Source organism: Centropristis striata, chromosome 1 (genome assembly GCF_030273125.1).
Source record: "Centropristis striata isolate RG_2023a ecotype Rhode Island chromosome 1, C.striata_1.0, whole genome shotgun sequence".
Lineage (NCBI taxonomy): Eukaryota > Metazoa > Chordata > Actinopteri > Perciformes > Serranidae > Centropristis > Centropristis striata.
In genome coordinates, this window is record NC_081517.1 from 23,742,543 (window position 1) to 23,760,571 (window position 18,029).

Here is an 18,029-nt window from a genome sequence, read left to right on the forward strand (position 1 = left end):
AATATACCTCGGGTTCAAGGCGGATCATATTTCACAACTTGAAGACGTCATGATGGGCGGGGACAGACCTGAAGTCAACAGGTTAGAGGTTTTCACTCGTTTTTTTACCCCACTGACACCATGGATGAGGAGATGTTGATTCTGGAGGTCCAAAATCATACAATTATCTATGACCCATCACATCCTTTATATAAAAACAACCATAAAAAGGAAGTGGCTTGGAAAACCATTGCAGGAGTAATGGGAGTGGAGTTACTAATATGGTCCAGTAAATGTAGTTTGAAAGCAAATTATCTGTTCTTGTACATTAAATTACCCATTCTCTAGTTCAGTTATTCTACAATTCTACAATGTTTTTAGCAGACACTTTTATCCAAAGCAACGTACAAATGAGAGTAATACAACACAAGCAAGGATGAAGTCAAGAAACACAGCAAGAGTAAGTGCCGTGGGTGAAGTTCGAGTCCATTAGGACACAAGTGCTTTATAGGTCGCAAGAGCGGTCAGTGCGATCCTTGTCGTAGTCGTCAGTGTAGATCAAGAGTGAATCAAAAATCAAAATCAATCAAATCAAAATTACTTTATTTATCCCCGAGGGTAAATTCAGTTATTCTGGTAGAATCTCTGTTAGAATGAGACAGCCTGATGTCTGTAGGAGAGAAGGATCTTTTGAATCTCTCCGTCCTGCAACAGAGAGAGAGGAGCCGTCCACTGATGTTTTTTTGGTCCATAAAGGTTTTGTGTAGCAGATGATCTGGGTATTTCAGGATGGCCTGGAACATGTTGACAGGTCATCTCTCCACCACCTCCTCAGTGTGTCCAACCTGGCTCCAACCACAGAACCAGCTCTTTAGACCAGTCTGTCCAACTGCCTTCATCTCTGTGTGTGATGCTGCCTCCCCAGCAGACTGCAGCATAAAACAACACACTACCATCACAGACTGATAAAACATCTGCAGGATCTTACTACACATGTCCAGAGATCTGAGCTTCAAGAAGAAAAAGAGGCGGCTCTGCCCCTTTTTGTAGAGAGCGTCTGTGTTTAGGGACCAGTCCAACTTATTATCCAGGTATACACCTAGATACTTAGAACTTGGCACCACCTCCATGTCCACCCCACAGGTATTCACTGGCTGAAGAGGGGGCTTGAACCTGAAAATCTCTGATCATTTCCTTAGTCTTTGAGGTGTTCAGTAGGAGATAGTTCTTGTGACTCCAGTCACTGAAGGCTTTTATCAGATCCCTATATTCAGATTCCTGTCCATTCCTGATACACGCCACAATAGCAATGTTGTCGGAGTACTTCTGGATGTGGCAGGACTCAGAGTTGTATTTGAAGTCCCCTGTGTACAGTGTGAACAGGAATGGAGCCAGAACAGTGCCTTGTGGAGCCCCTGTGCTGCTCATTAATGTCCCAGAAACACAGTTCCCCAACCTGACATACTGTGGTCTTCCTGTCAGGTAATCTGTGATCCAGGAGATGAACGAAAGATCCACTCCATCTCTGTGAGCTTAGTTTTGAGTATGTTGGGCTGGATGGTGTTGAATGCGCTTGAAAAATCAAGTCAGTTGTTATCATAGAAAACAAGCTGCAAACAATGTTTTTTTTTATAGGAAATCATACAAACTACTTCATGAGAAACTTAACTAAAGAATAGTGTATGTATATTGTGGTGGAGTGAGGTGTGTCCAGCTGAGAGGTTCAAAGGGCTGAGATAAGGAGCTTTTTCTTGAACAGATTCATAATCACATTGTGCTTCTTTGTGTGTTCTGCTTAACAATGTTGCTGTTAGAATCATCCTCCACTGATGAAAACAGCAGGTCAACAAAGACTGTGCATTTTAAAACTCACAGCTGGGGCACTTTGGCCCAAAGGCAGGGTAATGGAGGTATTATTATTATGCAGTATTATTTATTTAGATTCAAATGATTTTGTAAGTAATACGCTGTATGTTCGGTTACTGTGGTGAATGTTCCTTTCAGCCAAAACCCATTCAAGGGCAAGGTTAAGGGGGCAGAGTCCGACTGATTCACTCTGTTGCTGCTGTAGCTCAGCATCACAAATGATGAAGCATGAAGCTGGGTTCAGATTGATATCAACTCAGGGTGAGAAAAAAAATACAGCTCCTTCATTCACTTCAATGAGGTGACATTGAGGGCACAACCAGAAGAACATGAGGTCTTCCTGAAAAGAGCTCAAACCCTGCACAGCTTCTGATGCAAGGCCACAGTGTCTGAATTCACACATTTCTGTTGGATTATGTTGCATCAACCCTGTGCATTGAGAAAGCCAACAAGGAGGATAAGGGTAGTGCAGTCATCCCTATAATGATGTATTGTAAAAATAAAAAAAAATCTACAGGTTTTTAAAAAATAACCAAACATATTGTGTTTTACCTCTGTTTGTATTACATGCCTACCAGCTTAATGGAAGGATATAGCTTCAATTTGAGTTTATTTATCTAGTGATTGTAGTAGTTGTTACTTATAACCTTTTGTGATTAGACAGTTTCTAATATATTTATAAAAGGTCGATGTTTTTTGATGTGCATGCACATGCTGGGTCAGAGATGAACAACATTACTTGCCAGAGGGCCATACTGAATAAATCGTAAAGTAAATGAAGGGCCGCACAGAAACACAGAGCTGAACCACATGAATATGGAAAACATGGCAGAATATTTTCTTCTGAGGTGTTTTTTTTACTGTTGTAGTACAGACCTGCAGCACTTAAGGAAGGAAACATTTTTCACATTTTACTATTTATGAACAAACATATTCTCTTATACATGATACATCCATTTATTAATTGTGTAACTGGGTAACTAATTAATGCACAGACGATGATGTTTATCCAGGCCTACATTAATTACATTAGGTACATTAGTTAGGCCTACACTAGTTACATTGGTTAAATTAGTTAAGCCTATGTTAGTTACACTAGTTACATTAGTTAAGTTAGTAGTTGCATTAGTAAGGCCAACATTAATTATGATTAAGATTCCTTTATTAGTCCCACAATGGGGAAATTCAACCTCTGTATTTAACCCATCCTTTTGACACACCAGTGAACACATCATGCTTAGGAGCAATTACTTTGGCCTATATTAGTTACATTAGTTAGGTCTACAGTAGTTACACAAGTTACATTAGTTAGATTTACATTAGTGACACTAGTTACATTAGATATATTAGTATTAGTTAAATTAGTTAGGCCTACATTAGTTTAAGAAGTTACATTAGTTAAATTAGTCAAGCCTATGTTAGTTACATTAATTAAAATAGTTATTTAGTTATTATTAGTAGTATGAATTTGTAGTTGCATTAGCTAGCCCAACATTAGTTACATTACTTAGGCCTTTAGTTAGACTAGTTGCATTGGCTATATTAGTTGGGCCTAGATTAGTTACACTAGTTACATTAGCTATATTAGTTTGACCTATATGTTTTACAATAGTTACATTAGCTATATGAGTAAGGCCTATATTAGTTACAATAGTTGCATTAGCTATATTCGTTAGACCTAGTTAAACTTGTTACATTAGCTATATTAGTTAAGCCTATATTAGTTAAACTTGTTACATTAGCTGTATTAGTTAAGCCTATATTAGTTAAACTTGTTACATTAGCTATATTAGTTAAGCCTATATTAGTTAAACTTGTTACATTAGCTATATTAGTTAAGCCTATATTAGTTAAACTTGTTACATTAGCTATATTAGTTAAGCCTAGATTAGTTAAACTTCTTACATAAGCAATTTGGGATAAGTTACACTTGCTACATTTATGAGGCTTACATAAGTTTCACTAGCTGTATTAGTTTGGTCTATCTTAGTTATATTAGTAAGGCCTAAGCTAGTTACAGTAGTTAGTAGTTATTTATAAGGCCTTCATTTGTTACATTATTGACATTAGTTAAGTAAGTAGTTGCATTAGTTAGGCCAACATTAGTTACATTACTTTGTTGTACATTAGTTACAGTATTTACATGTGTTAGATCTGCATACATTACAATAGTTACATTAGCTATATTAGTTAGGCCAACATTAGTTACACTACTTTGTTCTACATTAGTTACAGTATTTACATGTGTTATACATTACAATAGTTACATTAGCTATATTAGTTAGGCCTACATTAGTTACACTTCTTACATTAGTTAGGCCTAAATTAGTTACATTAGTTAAATAACTTAGGCCTATGTTAGTTAGGCGTTACATTAGTTAGGCCTATGAGTGACATTAGTTGAATAAGTTAGGCCTGTTAGTTAAAGTAGTTACATTAGTAAGGCCTCTATTAGTTATACTACTTACTTTAACTATATTAGTTAGGTCTACATTAGTTACATTAGTTAGGCATATGTGTGTTACAGCAGTTTCAGTAGTTAGGCCTACGTTAGTTATACAAGTTACTTTAGTTACATTGGTTAGTTCTGCATTAGTAACATTAGTTAGGTGTACATTAGTTAAGCCTATGTTAGTTACACTAGTTACATTAGTTACACTTGTTACTTTTGTAACAATGGTTAGGTCTACGTTAGTAAAATTAGTTAGGCCTACATTAGTTACAGTAGTTACCTTGTGGTATGTGTGATGAGAATGATTGTTTATGTAATGTGTGTGGGAGAGTATAGTCGTCTGTATTGAATTATAGAGGGTTTGTGAGAACGTTTGAATTATGGCCTGAATGGCCTCTCATGTCACTGCTTGCTCTCACATCTACAGCTCTGTTTGTTACCCCAGTGATGAAACACTACGGTATATACACTCTGACAAATCTTTATGCAAACATGTTTAAAAATTCAGAACCTTAAATTGTTTTCCAAAGAAGAGTGGAAGGATTGTTTTTTCTTATTGAAAGCTTGTCTTTTTTATTTTTTCCTCTTCATGTAACCTTTGTTTAACCAGATGAGTCAGTTCAGGAGCAAACCTGTCTTTTTGACAGCCTGGCGAGTAGAGCAGAGGGTTCACAGCATGAAAATGAAAAACACACATGGGTACGCATGCACACTCTGCTCAGCTCTCAGTGGAGATGTGAAGGATTAAAGTGTTATTGATTGTTAACGTGAAATAACCTTTAGGATGGAAGCTTTGAGTGGGACTAAAATGGTCTTTGTGTGTGTGTGTGTGTGTGTGTGAAGTGTGCTGATTGAAGAAAGTTCTAATGATAATTTGACTCATTGGAACCAAAGACAATGCTTATGGAACTTAAAATGTGAAAAATTTTGTTGTAAAATATGCATGAACATTTTTTATATACAGTGTAAAAATAGTTACATTTCAAGTTTCAATAAAGAGTCAAGTATGGTATTTATAGACAGAAAATAAGCTAGTACCTGGAGTGCAATGGGAATTTTAGCATGAAAAATGAATAAATAATTAAAATTGCATATGAACTTAACGTTGCACCTGCTGAAAAGTACCTTGACATTATGAATATGCTGTTGAATTGTTGGAATAATTGTCAGGGATATATTTGATAAATTGTCTTTATTGTGGTTGTCATAATTTTTTCTTATCATGTTCGTTTCAGGGTTTAATTTGCAAATTGACTGAAACTGTTAAAGCCTTTACTTCGTCAATCACATGCAGGCTGTAGATAAAAGTTAGCTTGTAGCTATATCGGGTGCACTACAATTTTTTTGTATTGTCCCTGTTAAATAAACAAAAGCATTTTTGTCTGACTGCCAGAGGGATTTTAAAGTTTAAACATTTCCAGTGACCCCTGGTATGGGAAGGTAGACTTCTGGCATAGTTATATACATTTACTAAAACATACATACAGACATTTTCTTTCTTTATTTTTTTTTCAAAGACATTTACGGCAACGTACTGATTTACTGAATAGTTTTCATGTCAGTTTCATGGCAGGAAATCAACAGTGTTTGTATTCTATTGACTGACTGGCTTTATATCCCTGCTGACTGTAGTGAGTGAAGGGAATCTGCATGTAGTGAAACAGGAACACAAACTTTACACAATTGAGTATTATGTTCTGTTGCTAATATAAAGATACTGAGTGCATTAAGCACCGAATATTGATTTCCAAAAATACTTTCTGATATTTAACAAAACAACTTCACCAACAATATAACACAATGCCCTGACCTTTCAGGATATTCATTTTCATAATTGATTGTGTCCTAACTGTCATCTGATCCTGATGGTGTCTAATCCAAAATTAACACTGGTCTAATGGACGATCTTTGCGCATTGATCAATAGGCAGATATATTTCCCATTTATAGGGTATTCAATTGAATCTTTGCCTGATACAAACACAGCAACTACTATCTCTTGTGAATTTCAAAATGTACATTTACATTTAGTCATTTAGCAGACGCTTTTATCCAAAGCGACTTACAGGAAAAAAGGGGAAAATTCAAAGTATAGTGCAATATGAGCCATTAGTGCAATAATAAGTGCTAGTGAGGATTCTTTAACCCTCTGGAGTCTCCAAAAGCACCAAAGCATGGCTTCTTCATCACATCCCAAAAAAAACAACAAAGCAGACCAAAAAAAGACACAAAAAGACACAAAATGACTTAAAAAAAAACACAAAATGACCAAAAAAGACACAAAATGACCAAAAAAGGACACAAAATGAGAAGACAGAAAGAAAAAAAAAAAAACCCACAGAAGACACAAAATGCCAAAAAAGACACAAAATGACCAAAAAAAGACACAAATAACCAAAAAAGACACAAAATGACAAAAAAAAAAAAAAGACAAAAAAAGGTAAGGAAAGGTGACTGGAGGGGCCTGCAGCATCTGCACAGGGTTTATGAAATTTAGTCTGACATTCATGCTGCAGATAAGTGATTTAGTATCTTGGCATTTCTTTACATGCATATTTGTTTTAAGTCTTACTCATATCAAAACCACACATCATTTAGCTGTAACCACAAACTTAATTTCAGTCTCTTCCAAAGATAGCATAAGTTCCATTATTATTCTACTCATGCACAGTGGACAGAAGTTAGACAGAAGTTAGTTTGGACTGTATGACTCACTTCTTCTCCCTCGTCCCCTCACTGTTTCCTCTCTGTCAGTTACTCCCTTCTCCTTCCCTCCCCCTTCCTGTCACTTGATTTCTCCCTTTTCATCTTCAACAGGTGTAAGCCTGGAAGAGATCATGCATTTATGTGTGTGGGTGTGTGTGTGTGTGTGTGTGTGTGTGTGTCTGTGTGCCTGTCTGTCTGTCTGTCTGGTTCTCTCTTTCTGTGAGAGATGGATGAAAGGAAGAAAGGATCAAATGCTTTGGGGCTGACCAATCAGAGCAGAGCAATCAATGGAATTAACTGCCGCTGTAGAATGTTCGGTCACAGTGACAGCAGAGGTGGACAGACTGGAATTTTTGGCCTTGAACAGAAAGCATTTTTGGCAAAACCATAATACCTATCATTGATCCGACTTGACTTTGAGCATCCTGAGTTCTTCCTGAACAGCTACATATGTTTTTTGCGAAGAAAATTTAAGAAATAGCTTTGTAAGTGTATGTGTGGAAAGCAGCTTATTTTATATTAATTTTCAACTTGTCTGTCTGTCCACATCTATCCACAGCAAATCTTCAAGTTCAAGTTCAAGTTACTTTATTTGTACCCAGAGGTAGATTTTGTTTGCAGTAAAGAGTCCTCATGCACAAACAAAAAAAGAGGCACATATCACACATCATTCAACTTAAGAAATGGCAAATTAAATAAAAATTTAATTAAATAAAAAATTAAAAGTTCTGACAAGTCCAGACTATACTTGACTGAAACTGAAAATATGAATAGCGAAAAAAAAGAAGAAAGAAAAAAACAAACAAACAGCAAAGTAAAATATAACTTGTATAGGTTGTAAAAACATAGGTAAAGGTTAACATGTATATATAGAAATAGAAAATACATACATAAAAGCAGCAATAAACACCTGTGCAAAGCATAACTAGGACTTGTTCCTCAGTGTAATGTGTCTAGTATACCATCAGCCTTTTTCTGTATGACTTTCTTTTTAAAACCATAGTTTTATACCTTCACTAAGGGCCAAAAGTGTTGTACAAAATCACATAACAAGACATTTTCAGCAATCAGCTAGCGTAAAAAAAAAGCTCAAATCCAGCTAAATTTTGGCGGGGCTCAAAAACTGACACCTACAGAAGACTATGACTTCATTTTTAACCAGAGCATCTGCAGAAAAAAAAAAGTTTATTTCCTACCATGAGGGTTTTGGTGTCAGACTGCACTTTGGCCACCCTCTTTTGAAGAGGTTCTTGCAAGGGGTAGATACATATAGTCAGGTGGCTTAGCTAAATAAAGGGAACACGCCGGACAAAAGGACCACATCTTTTTCAAATGCTCTCTATCACTATAGGTTTCAATTTTTGGTAGGAGCCACTTAATCAAGATTGCAAATCTTACATGGCAGCCATATAAAGTCTATGAGAAATGCTATATCTTCCAAGCCACTAAGAAGGTCAATCTTGGTGTCAAAATATATATTTTCTGGGTCAAGGAATCATTTAAAGCTATTGAGAAAATCACTTGATGGTCATTTGATCAAATAGATATGTTCATTTTAACCCAGACTGGTAGGTCTTCAAGTGCTGCAGCCGGGAATCCTGAGTTGAAAATGTTTGGAATCTATGTTCACGGGAGAGTGCGGATTAGCTGCCATGTACAAAAAATAAAAAAAAATCAAGGGAACACTTTCATCTCATGTCAGATCTTGATCAACAAATTATTTACACTGAGTCATCTAGTGATATTCTCACTAGCTTTAAATGATTCCTTGACCCAGAAAATGTATATTTTGACACCAAGATTGACCTTCTAAGTGGCTCGGAAGATATATTGGTTCTCATAGACTTTATATGGCTGTCATCTCCGATCCGCAATCTTGATGAAGGGGCTCCTACCAAAAAAATGAAACTTATGGTGATAGAGAGCATTTGGAAAAAATGTGGTGCTTTTGTCCGGCGTGTCCCCTTTCTTCTCAAATCTGGTCCTAAGCCGCCCGACTAATAGATGCAGTCCTAAGTACATAGGTGTGGATCATTTCCACATCACTGTGAAACACAGCAGACTACACTCCTAAACCCTCATGTTCTTCACCAGGCTGCCAGCTCGTCGACCTGTTGGCCAGTCCCCATGACCACAAAGAAACTGGGGGCTTGTAACTCCACTGTTTCTCCAGCCTCCTAGCCTTTACCTTAGCCCCAGCTCTGCATCCTTAGGACAGCCGCCTCAGCTCCTGTGGAATGTAGAGAACAATGTCGGCATTGGTTCTTGTTGTTTTTCGAAGAGTGAACAGCTAATCCCTCGTGGAAACAAGTCCATGGGCTTCATGGTCATGACTGAAAAACATATCCATAGGATAGAATTTAAAAACACTTCACAGTGCAAGTGTGATGAGAAAATGATAAGAGGTCATTTGAAAGGGGGGGAAAAAAGAAAGAAAGAAACTATACAATAGGACACTACTCCAAATCACCAAATTGCGACAGATTGCAAGCTTGTATCATGTATGTCTTTGATATATAATAATTAGGGCTGGGACTCGATTAAAAAAATTAATCTAATTAAGGAGAGGCTTTTTTTAATTAATTAATCGAAATTAATCGCATTTTAATCGCATGTAAATATTTGACCTGAGAACAGTGAGAAGTAATTTTTTTGACATGGATTTTTAGTATACCATTGAATAATGACTGAATACATAAGCTTAAGCAGCAAAAATATTGTTTATTTTTGTTCAAGTCCAACAGATTACAACAGTATATAATATAATATGTAATAATAAATAGTAACAATATGATAAAATAAAAATAAATAAAATAATTATAAATAACTATAAATAATATAATAAATAAAATAATATGATATATAATAATAATAATGATAATAATAATAATAATAATAATAGTAGCAGTAAAAATATTAATAACATAGCAATGTGTTGTAATTATATTCAATAATTGATTAATTATAGTTAGTGTGTGGAATAATGACTAACCCATAGATTATTTAAAGAAAAGAAAAATAATTCTGCCTTGACAATAACCAGTGCTGTTCCCTGATTTACACAGGGGCCAGCTGTAGGTTTAACCTTTTAAAGTGTTGTCTTTGAATATTGTATCTATAAATCTGCTCCTCAACCCCTCCAGATTAAAGGACTTGTGTTGTTGCTGTGTGCAGCCTATCTGGACATCATCTGGAGAGCGGCTATGACAAGCTAGCATTCCATACAACAACAAGCAAAAAATCAATAACCCTGTTGCCCTGCTCATCCCACAGCTGGCCAGCTAACTGTGTGTATATGTGTGTATATGTGTGTGTGTGTGTGTGTGTGTGTGTGTGTGTGTGTGTGTTTGTGTGTAGAATCTCTAAGAACAAACAGTCTTTGACCAGACAGGCCTCATTGCGTTGCTTTTTCACCACTGCTTCTTTCCCTCCCTTGGCCTCGGTAGAATTATAAACAGCCTACTATAGGATTCTACTCAGTGCTGGATTTTTGAAGGAGCCACAGACATAGAATTTTTTAACTCTTGAGGAAGTAGTTTAGATTTTTTTGTATGGTGGCCTAACCAAAGAGAAATTGATTGTTTATACAGCAGTGGAAAAGTATATTTCCACAGATTTACACTGTGTGGATTTGTCTCTGAATTAAATTATTGTGATTTTCGGTAAAACTTTACAATAACCAACTAAATATTATTTATAGATGGTTTATAAACCAATTATTAACCATTAAGATAGTATGATGCATATTTAATCTTTAAATGTTTTCAACCAATTTCTTAAAGGTTTATGAATAATTTCAAAATCATTAACATAGTTAATATGGTGTTAAAAATGTTACGAGTGCAACTAAAACTATTAATTGTAATTTAATTGTTTGTTAATGGTAAAGGAACTATACGCATACATTAATATACCATATATTTGCCATTTATAAATTATTTAGTTAGTTAAACATTAACCCTGTAAAACCCAGATATAGAAAAACGCAAAAAAAAAAAATTTCAACCATTAAGATGTTGTTGTAGGAGGCCTTTGGGGGTGAAAATGGAGTGTTTTCAAAAATGTTATGTTTTAGTAAGTTTTTACGGAAACGTTGTTATATTGCAACGTTGGGCTTAATGGGTAGCAGAATCTCCTGTATTTCCACTCATTGTCTGAACAACAGTACAGAACTAAGGATTCATTTGCAGGGTTTTGCTTTTCCCAAACCAGTATATAGCATGAATAATAATCTTAGTCATGTTGTTATGAAGTGTGATTTATTCAAACAAGCACTTTGACATTTATTTACATTATTTACATTTTAAGTTGCAGTCAGTTGCAGTGATAGTCCCAGAAGCAGTTCTTGTCCTCTGAAAAGCAGAGGCGGACATCACACTTGCTGCATTGGGTATTTGTATACCCTTCACTGCAATGTCTGCAGCGTCCTCTTGTCGTCTTGTATGGAAAGTGTCCAGTGAGGTCTCTGCGCACATCCAGAGGGGGTCGTGCACATGTTTTTTTGGAGGAGGGACCGTTTGGACTCCCATCACCCAAGGATGGTCTCTTTACAGCATCCGAAGGGCTCCCTGCTGCGCCTGGGCTCCTGTTGCCTGCCGATGGCCGTCCTCTCTTTGGAGTTTTGGGTGCTGTGCCCACCTGATTAGGAAAAAAAAGAATAAATATATCAATTTATATACATCTCAAATACGCATGAAGATACCAGTCAAATATATCACAAACAAGGTAAATAGCAGGAATAGATAATTACCAGAATGAGAGAGGATGCAAGCTCTCTTTGCTGGTGGCATTCTGAAATGGAAAAAATAAAACTGAAACAAATGTACACTGTATATACAAATAGCACACATGCTTACTAGATTCCGGATGACAAGCAGGAAAGATGGGGTGGTGGGGAGACTGATTTCATTTTGAAGTGTTTACACATTGCACTGAAGTAGCCAATTCACACATTTCACAGGCCATACAATACTGTATGATTGACCTATCGTAGACTGTGATTATCATCCTAATAGGAATGCATGTAGCCTCCACCTTACAACCACACCTTACATTCCTGAACATTAGCACCTGTTCCAGAACAATGCAACAAGTGCACCAGGAGCATCCCCCACAACTGCTTTGACTATGAATTGATAGGAGCATTTTCTTATCAATAGAGACTAAGACAAAGGGCAGACATGCACAAACAGAATTTCTTTGGTAAAAAGTCCTGCATTCTGTGATAAGGAGAAAATACTGAGAGTGTTGAAGGTGGTTAAAAATCATTATAAGTAAATTAAAATGTTTAGATACAGCAATATATCTTTGCACTTTAGTTTCTAATACAATAAATATGTAATTCAATATAAGGCTCAGGCTAGAATGTGTAAATCATGTGTAGTTTAAAGTTATATTGTAAAAATTTTAATTGAAGTTCCTCTCAAGACATTCCTCTCAAAAACAGGGCTGTTTTGACTACCACTCTGACCCAACGTTGTAATATTGCAACACTTATAAAACAAGCTCTAAATAAAATGTAGGGCACATTTTCCACAAACACTACATATGTTCATGTTCTAGACACTGTAATAAACACAAAAAAAAATATTCAAAGCATTTTACTTACTTGAATCAGATTAATCCAGTCCAGTAAATCGAAGGGATGTTGCTCGATCAAAAAATTGGAAGTTGTGTGACTTCTTGACCCTAGGGCGGGCCTTATATACAAATGTTGGATCCAAACGCATTGTGAGAACAAACAATAGGACCCAATGATCATGTTAATGTGGTTGAACCAAAAAAAAAAAAAAAATTTAGAGGTTTTTTGGGGATAACCAAAATTGTTGTAATTCTGCAACACTGGGTCTTACAGGGTTATAATATAATATGTATTTACCATTCTAAATTACCTATATACGGTTTATCTGTTTACCATTTATACATGATGGTTATTGTAAAGTGTTACCTGGTTTTCTTTTAAATGTTATTTATTTTATTAATTTAATTTTTTTTTTATATTGTCTGATCCACGAAGCAAGTTCAACATACCCAGGATATTTTTCATTATCTTGCTTCACTGGTTATCAACTTTCTTGGTTAACCCGGCCTTTCCTCTACAGGCTCTGTGTGGGTTCTCATTAAAGGCGCGTTGGAGGCATCATGTGACTCAACTACCAGAAAAAAAAAAGATCACGTTCCACCCACTTCAATGAAGAATATGAATAAATATTACAGCACAAAGCAATACTGTTGCTTTAAATAAGGCACATGATGAATTCTGGAATTCTGGCATAAAATAACAAGTGAGTCATTATATTTATTTAACCACTCAATGCACTCTTGATGATTACTGATTGATTTCTAACCTGACAGCTGCACACCACAGTATACAACAGTTACACTGTAAACTGATTTAGATCTCAAACTGAAGGATATATCCATATAAAATAAGTTTTTGACCACTTCAAAAAAAATTTAAAGCCTATTTTCTTGGATAAATGGCCTAACAATAGACATTTTCCAATCAGTATTTTATTAGCCGTAATACCGGCAGTAAATGTTTTACTGATTAATAATATAATGAAGTATTCATGTATGGCATCTTAGTTTACAGGAGAGTCATTTTAGAGACTCTGGGGGTAAATGTCTTTTTCAGGAGTTCAGTGAGAAACAGCAGCCTCATAGATCAGCTGACTGCAGCTACGATACATACAGTAACTCTACTGTAACTGTAACTATGTTACATACAGTAACTCTACTGTAACTGTTAATATGTTACATACAGTGACTCTACTGTAACTGTAACTATGTTACATACAGTAACTCTACTGTAACTGTAACTATGTTACATATAGTATCTACTGTAACTGTAACTATGTTACATACAGTAACTCTACTGTAACTGTAACTATGTTACATACAGTAAATCTACTGTAACTGTCACTATGTAACATTCTACTGTAACTATCTTACATACAGTAAATCTACTGTAACTGTTACTATGTTACATACAGTAACTCTACTGTAACTGTAACTATGTTACATACAGTAAATCTACTGTAACTGTTACTATGTTACATACAGTAACTCTACTGTAACTATCTTACATACAGTAACTCTACTGTAACTGTTACTATGTTACATACAGTAACTCTACTGTAACTATCTTACATACAGTAACTCTACTGTAACTGTTACTATGTTACATACAGTAACTCCACTGTAACTGTAACTATGTTACACACAGTAACTCTACTGTAACTGTTACTATGTTACATACAGTAACTGCACTGTAACTGTAACTATGTTACATACAGTACCTCTACTGTAACTGTTACTATGTTACATACAGTAACTCTACTGTAACTGTTACTTTATTACATACAGTAACTCCACTGTAACTGTAACTATGTTACATACAGTAACTCTACTGTAACTACCTTACATAGGCCTACAGTAACTAGGGGTGGGCGATATGGCCCTAAAAGATTATCACGATATTTCAGAGTATTTTCGCGATAACGATATTCTTGACGATATTAAAAAATACTGAAAAATATATAGAAAATTATTTTTTAGTCTGTATGAATAAATAAAAATTGTACAACAAAATACAAATCAATCATAAATCTAAATGTAGTGTAAATTGCAAATCTCAACAGTTGCCAAATACAAAAAAATTATTGCTTGAGTATTAGCAAATAATAATAAAAAATAACCTTCTAGGGGGTTTGTACATTTTATAGTACAATGTGATCAATCTCGTCCACTTTGAGAGCTTAATGTGAGCAAACACCTCACAAACACATCATTGCCTATTTTAATTAATTATTGTAAAGGAGAATAAGGGTTCTTCTATGTTTTATTTAAGGCATCTTATTTTGACAGTCTTCTTGTAATTTCTGTGGTGGATTCTGTGCTCTTATTTTGAAAGCTGCATTTGTATAGTGACAGGAAGTAATAGTAGCTTTTTGTGATTAAAACAACTTCAATTGTTTAACGAACGGCAGAATGCAACAGTGTGTTTGGACCGTTTGGACCTCTGACAGGACAGGTTGATAGTATTTAGATCGGCTCACGCACACACAGACGCACAGAGAGAGAGTGGGGACGGGACTGATACATTACAGACAGGCTTGTTTTGAAGCGCAGTGGGAGGGCAGCTCGGTGTATTCAGTGCGTGTGTGTGTGTGTGTGTGTGTGTGTGAATGCGTGCGCATGTCTCGGAGGAGGACGGAGAGGTGGGTCTGGGTTTCGACTGACTGATGGGTGACAGACACTGCTGAGCAGAGACACAACGCAAAATAACTTTATGTTATGAATAGTGTAGATATACTTTCAGTAGCTTGAAATGTGACGTTAGCGCAGCACAAGAGACTCTGGCGGGCCGCCAAGGTCTAGGTAATTAATAGGAAATCCTTATGCCACTATGTCAAGAAGTAGGGCATGTTGCCAATATCGTGATATGCATTTTTTTTACCCATAAAAAAAATAATCGTGAACGATACGATATGGCACACCCCTAACAGTAACTCTACTGTAACTACCTTACATAGGCCTACAGTAACTCTACTGTAACTGTTACTATGTTACATACAGTAACTCTACTGTAACTGTAACTATGTTACACAGAGTAACTGTACTGTAACTGACTGCACAGCGCCATGCGGCGCCATTGATGTAAAGTTACAACTCAACACGTTTACATTTATATCTAACTCTCCCCATTGGAGATTATAAACCATCTATAAACATCACTTCTCAATAATCTTCTCAAGTAATTTGGATCAGCACCTATTGAAATTATTGTGGATTATTAGGAAAATTGTTTACTAAAAATCCAACAGATTGGTCAAGAAATGCAGATTGTAGAATGCTACCGATATGTCTCTGATATGAGCTTTGTTAACTCATTCAACCTCTCGACTCCCACTGACAAAAAAAGCCCACATCATTCCCATGAAGGGTTTTTTGCTCCTACCTCTGCCCGAAACAGGAAGAGGAGATCACTTTTTACCCTATTTGTCCTCTATCAGTTTATCCCTTATATTTTTATGTGATGGTTCCATGTCAGAAGCAGGTAAAGCTCCAGTCATAAATAAATATATACATCACCCCTAACTTTTTTTTTTTTTTTTAAATTTGAAACACATTTACATAAAAGACATACAAGTAAACAAGGGTACTAAGGAAAAACAGAAAAAAAGATGGGAAGAGCAAGTTGAGGAACCAGGCCCGCAACAACTTAAATGTATAAATCAGCCATTTCCATATTTAAACTAATAACTCCATGACAGCCGGAACAGAAATATAGGAAAATATATGGCAACAATAGAAACTTCATCTATAAAACATTAAAATTAAAGTAAAAAAAAATATTGATCCTTATCCCAATCCTTTATGATTGCTCATTTTTGCCAACCATCTGATTGTGGCTTTCTTTTATTTTTCATCATGAACTTGGATCAATAAATAATGATGTTTTAGGAACATAATGAACGGTTCCAATTTAACATGTTTTACTTTTTTAAAAGTAAAATAGCACCCCTTCACATCATGATTCCCCGGTGCCTTATATATATTTTTCCTGTAGGGCAGCCTGGCCAAATTGGGGGAATGATTAATTTTACATATATCTGTTCTAAATATATTTACATATATTAAGAACAAAACAAATGTTTTGGGCAAAAAGAACCAGTAAAGCTATACGCATTTACTAAAAATACAGCATTTTTCTGTAGCAAATGAAATAACTTTTCTCAATACTTGATCTCTTCCTGTAATTCCCTCTTGTCATTCTACCCACGTTGTGAAATGTCAGGTGTTAGGTCAGACCAAGAGCGAAAATTAAGCAGTCACACAGTGATAATTGACTCCCAGTCACTCTTTGATTCTACATAGGTGTCCATCCTATGTGATAATTGCCTCAAAGTCATATATAGCCTTCATCATGATATGACATTGATTTATAGAGTGGCTTTAAGCACACACACTCCAACACACAAAAGTACCCAGACAAGCAGCAGCTGTCCCCTCTGTGATGCCACCAAGAAAGTTGATAACGATGTGTCTAACACTCATTTCTCTTTGACAATCTCTAGAGGTTAAAGGGCATCCACACACACACATTTCCAGCTGTTGGTTTCAGTGAAAGGTTTACTTTATGTGAAGGTTAGAAATTGTATTCTGTAGGCAATCAGAGCTATGGGCTGTTTTCCATATTAAAGGTGAGATGTATAGTATTTCAACACCCACATAACATCTTCGTACTGACACCTGTAGAGACACCATTGATGGCGTCAGTTAGTAGTTAAGAGCTTTGGTTATTTTGCAACCCAGAAATAGAAAAAGCTTCCTATCCATTTCCTTTTGTGTGTGCTTACTGGACTAGATGTTGGAACCTGGTCTCACAGAAATCCGTGAAATAGCCACGGAATCACTAAAATTTGAGTGATTCCGTGGCTATTCCACGGATTTTGAGTTAAGCAAATCCGTGGCTATTTCATGGATTCCTGTGAGACCAGGTTGAGATATTAACCCATTAGAACCCAGATCCAGTAATCCTCAAAGGAAAAATATGAGGGGTATACTACAGACTAAGTGGACACATAGAACACATTTCTGATGTTTTTTCAAAAAATTCTACCCCTAAATGTCAAAGATCTGTGATGTGACATATGTGTCACATTGGGCGCTTATGGTATTTATGTTTATGATATTTCTTATTTTTAAAATAAAACTAGACACATTTTCTCCTTACAGAAACACACATTTGCCTTTTTCTTTGCATCTCCACAACATTTGTCAAAATTGTGACATTAATAGTGCTGTTTAACAACAAATCTTTTTTAAGTAACTAAGTAGTAAGTAAGTAGTAAAAATAATAATATATCAATAATAATAAAAACAAATAACCATTTGCCCTTTTGCCTCCATAACATATATAAAAATTGTGACTTTAATTTGTTCAGGAAATATGGTCAAAACAAGTTAAATGCAATACAGGACATTAACGGATTAGAATTGTTGAATAGGCTTAAATTTAG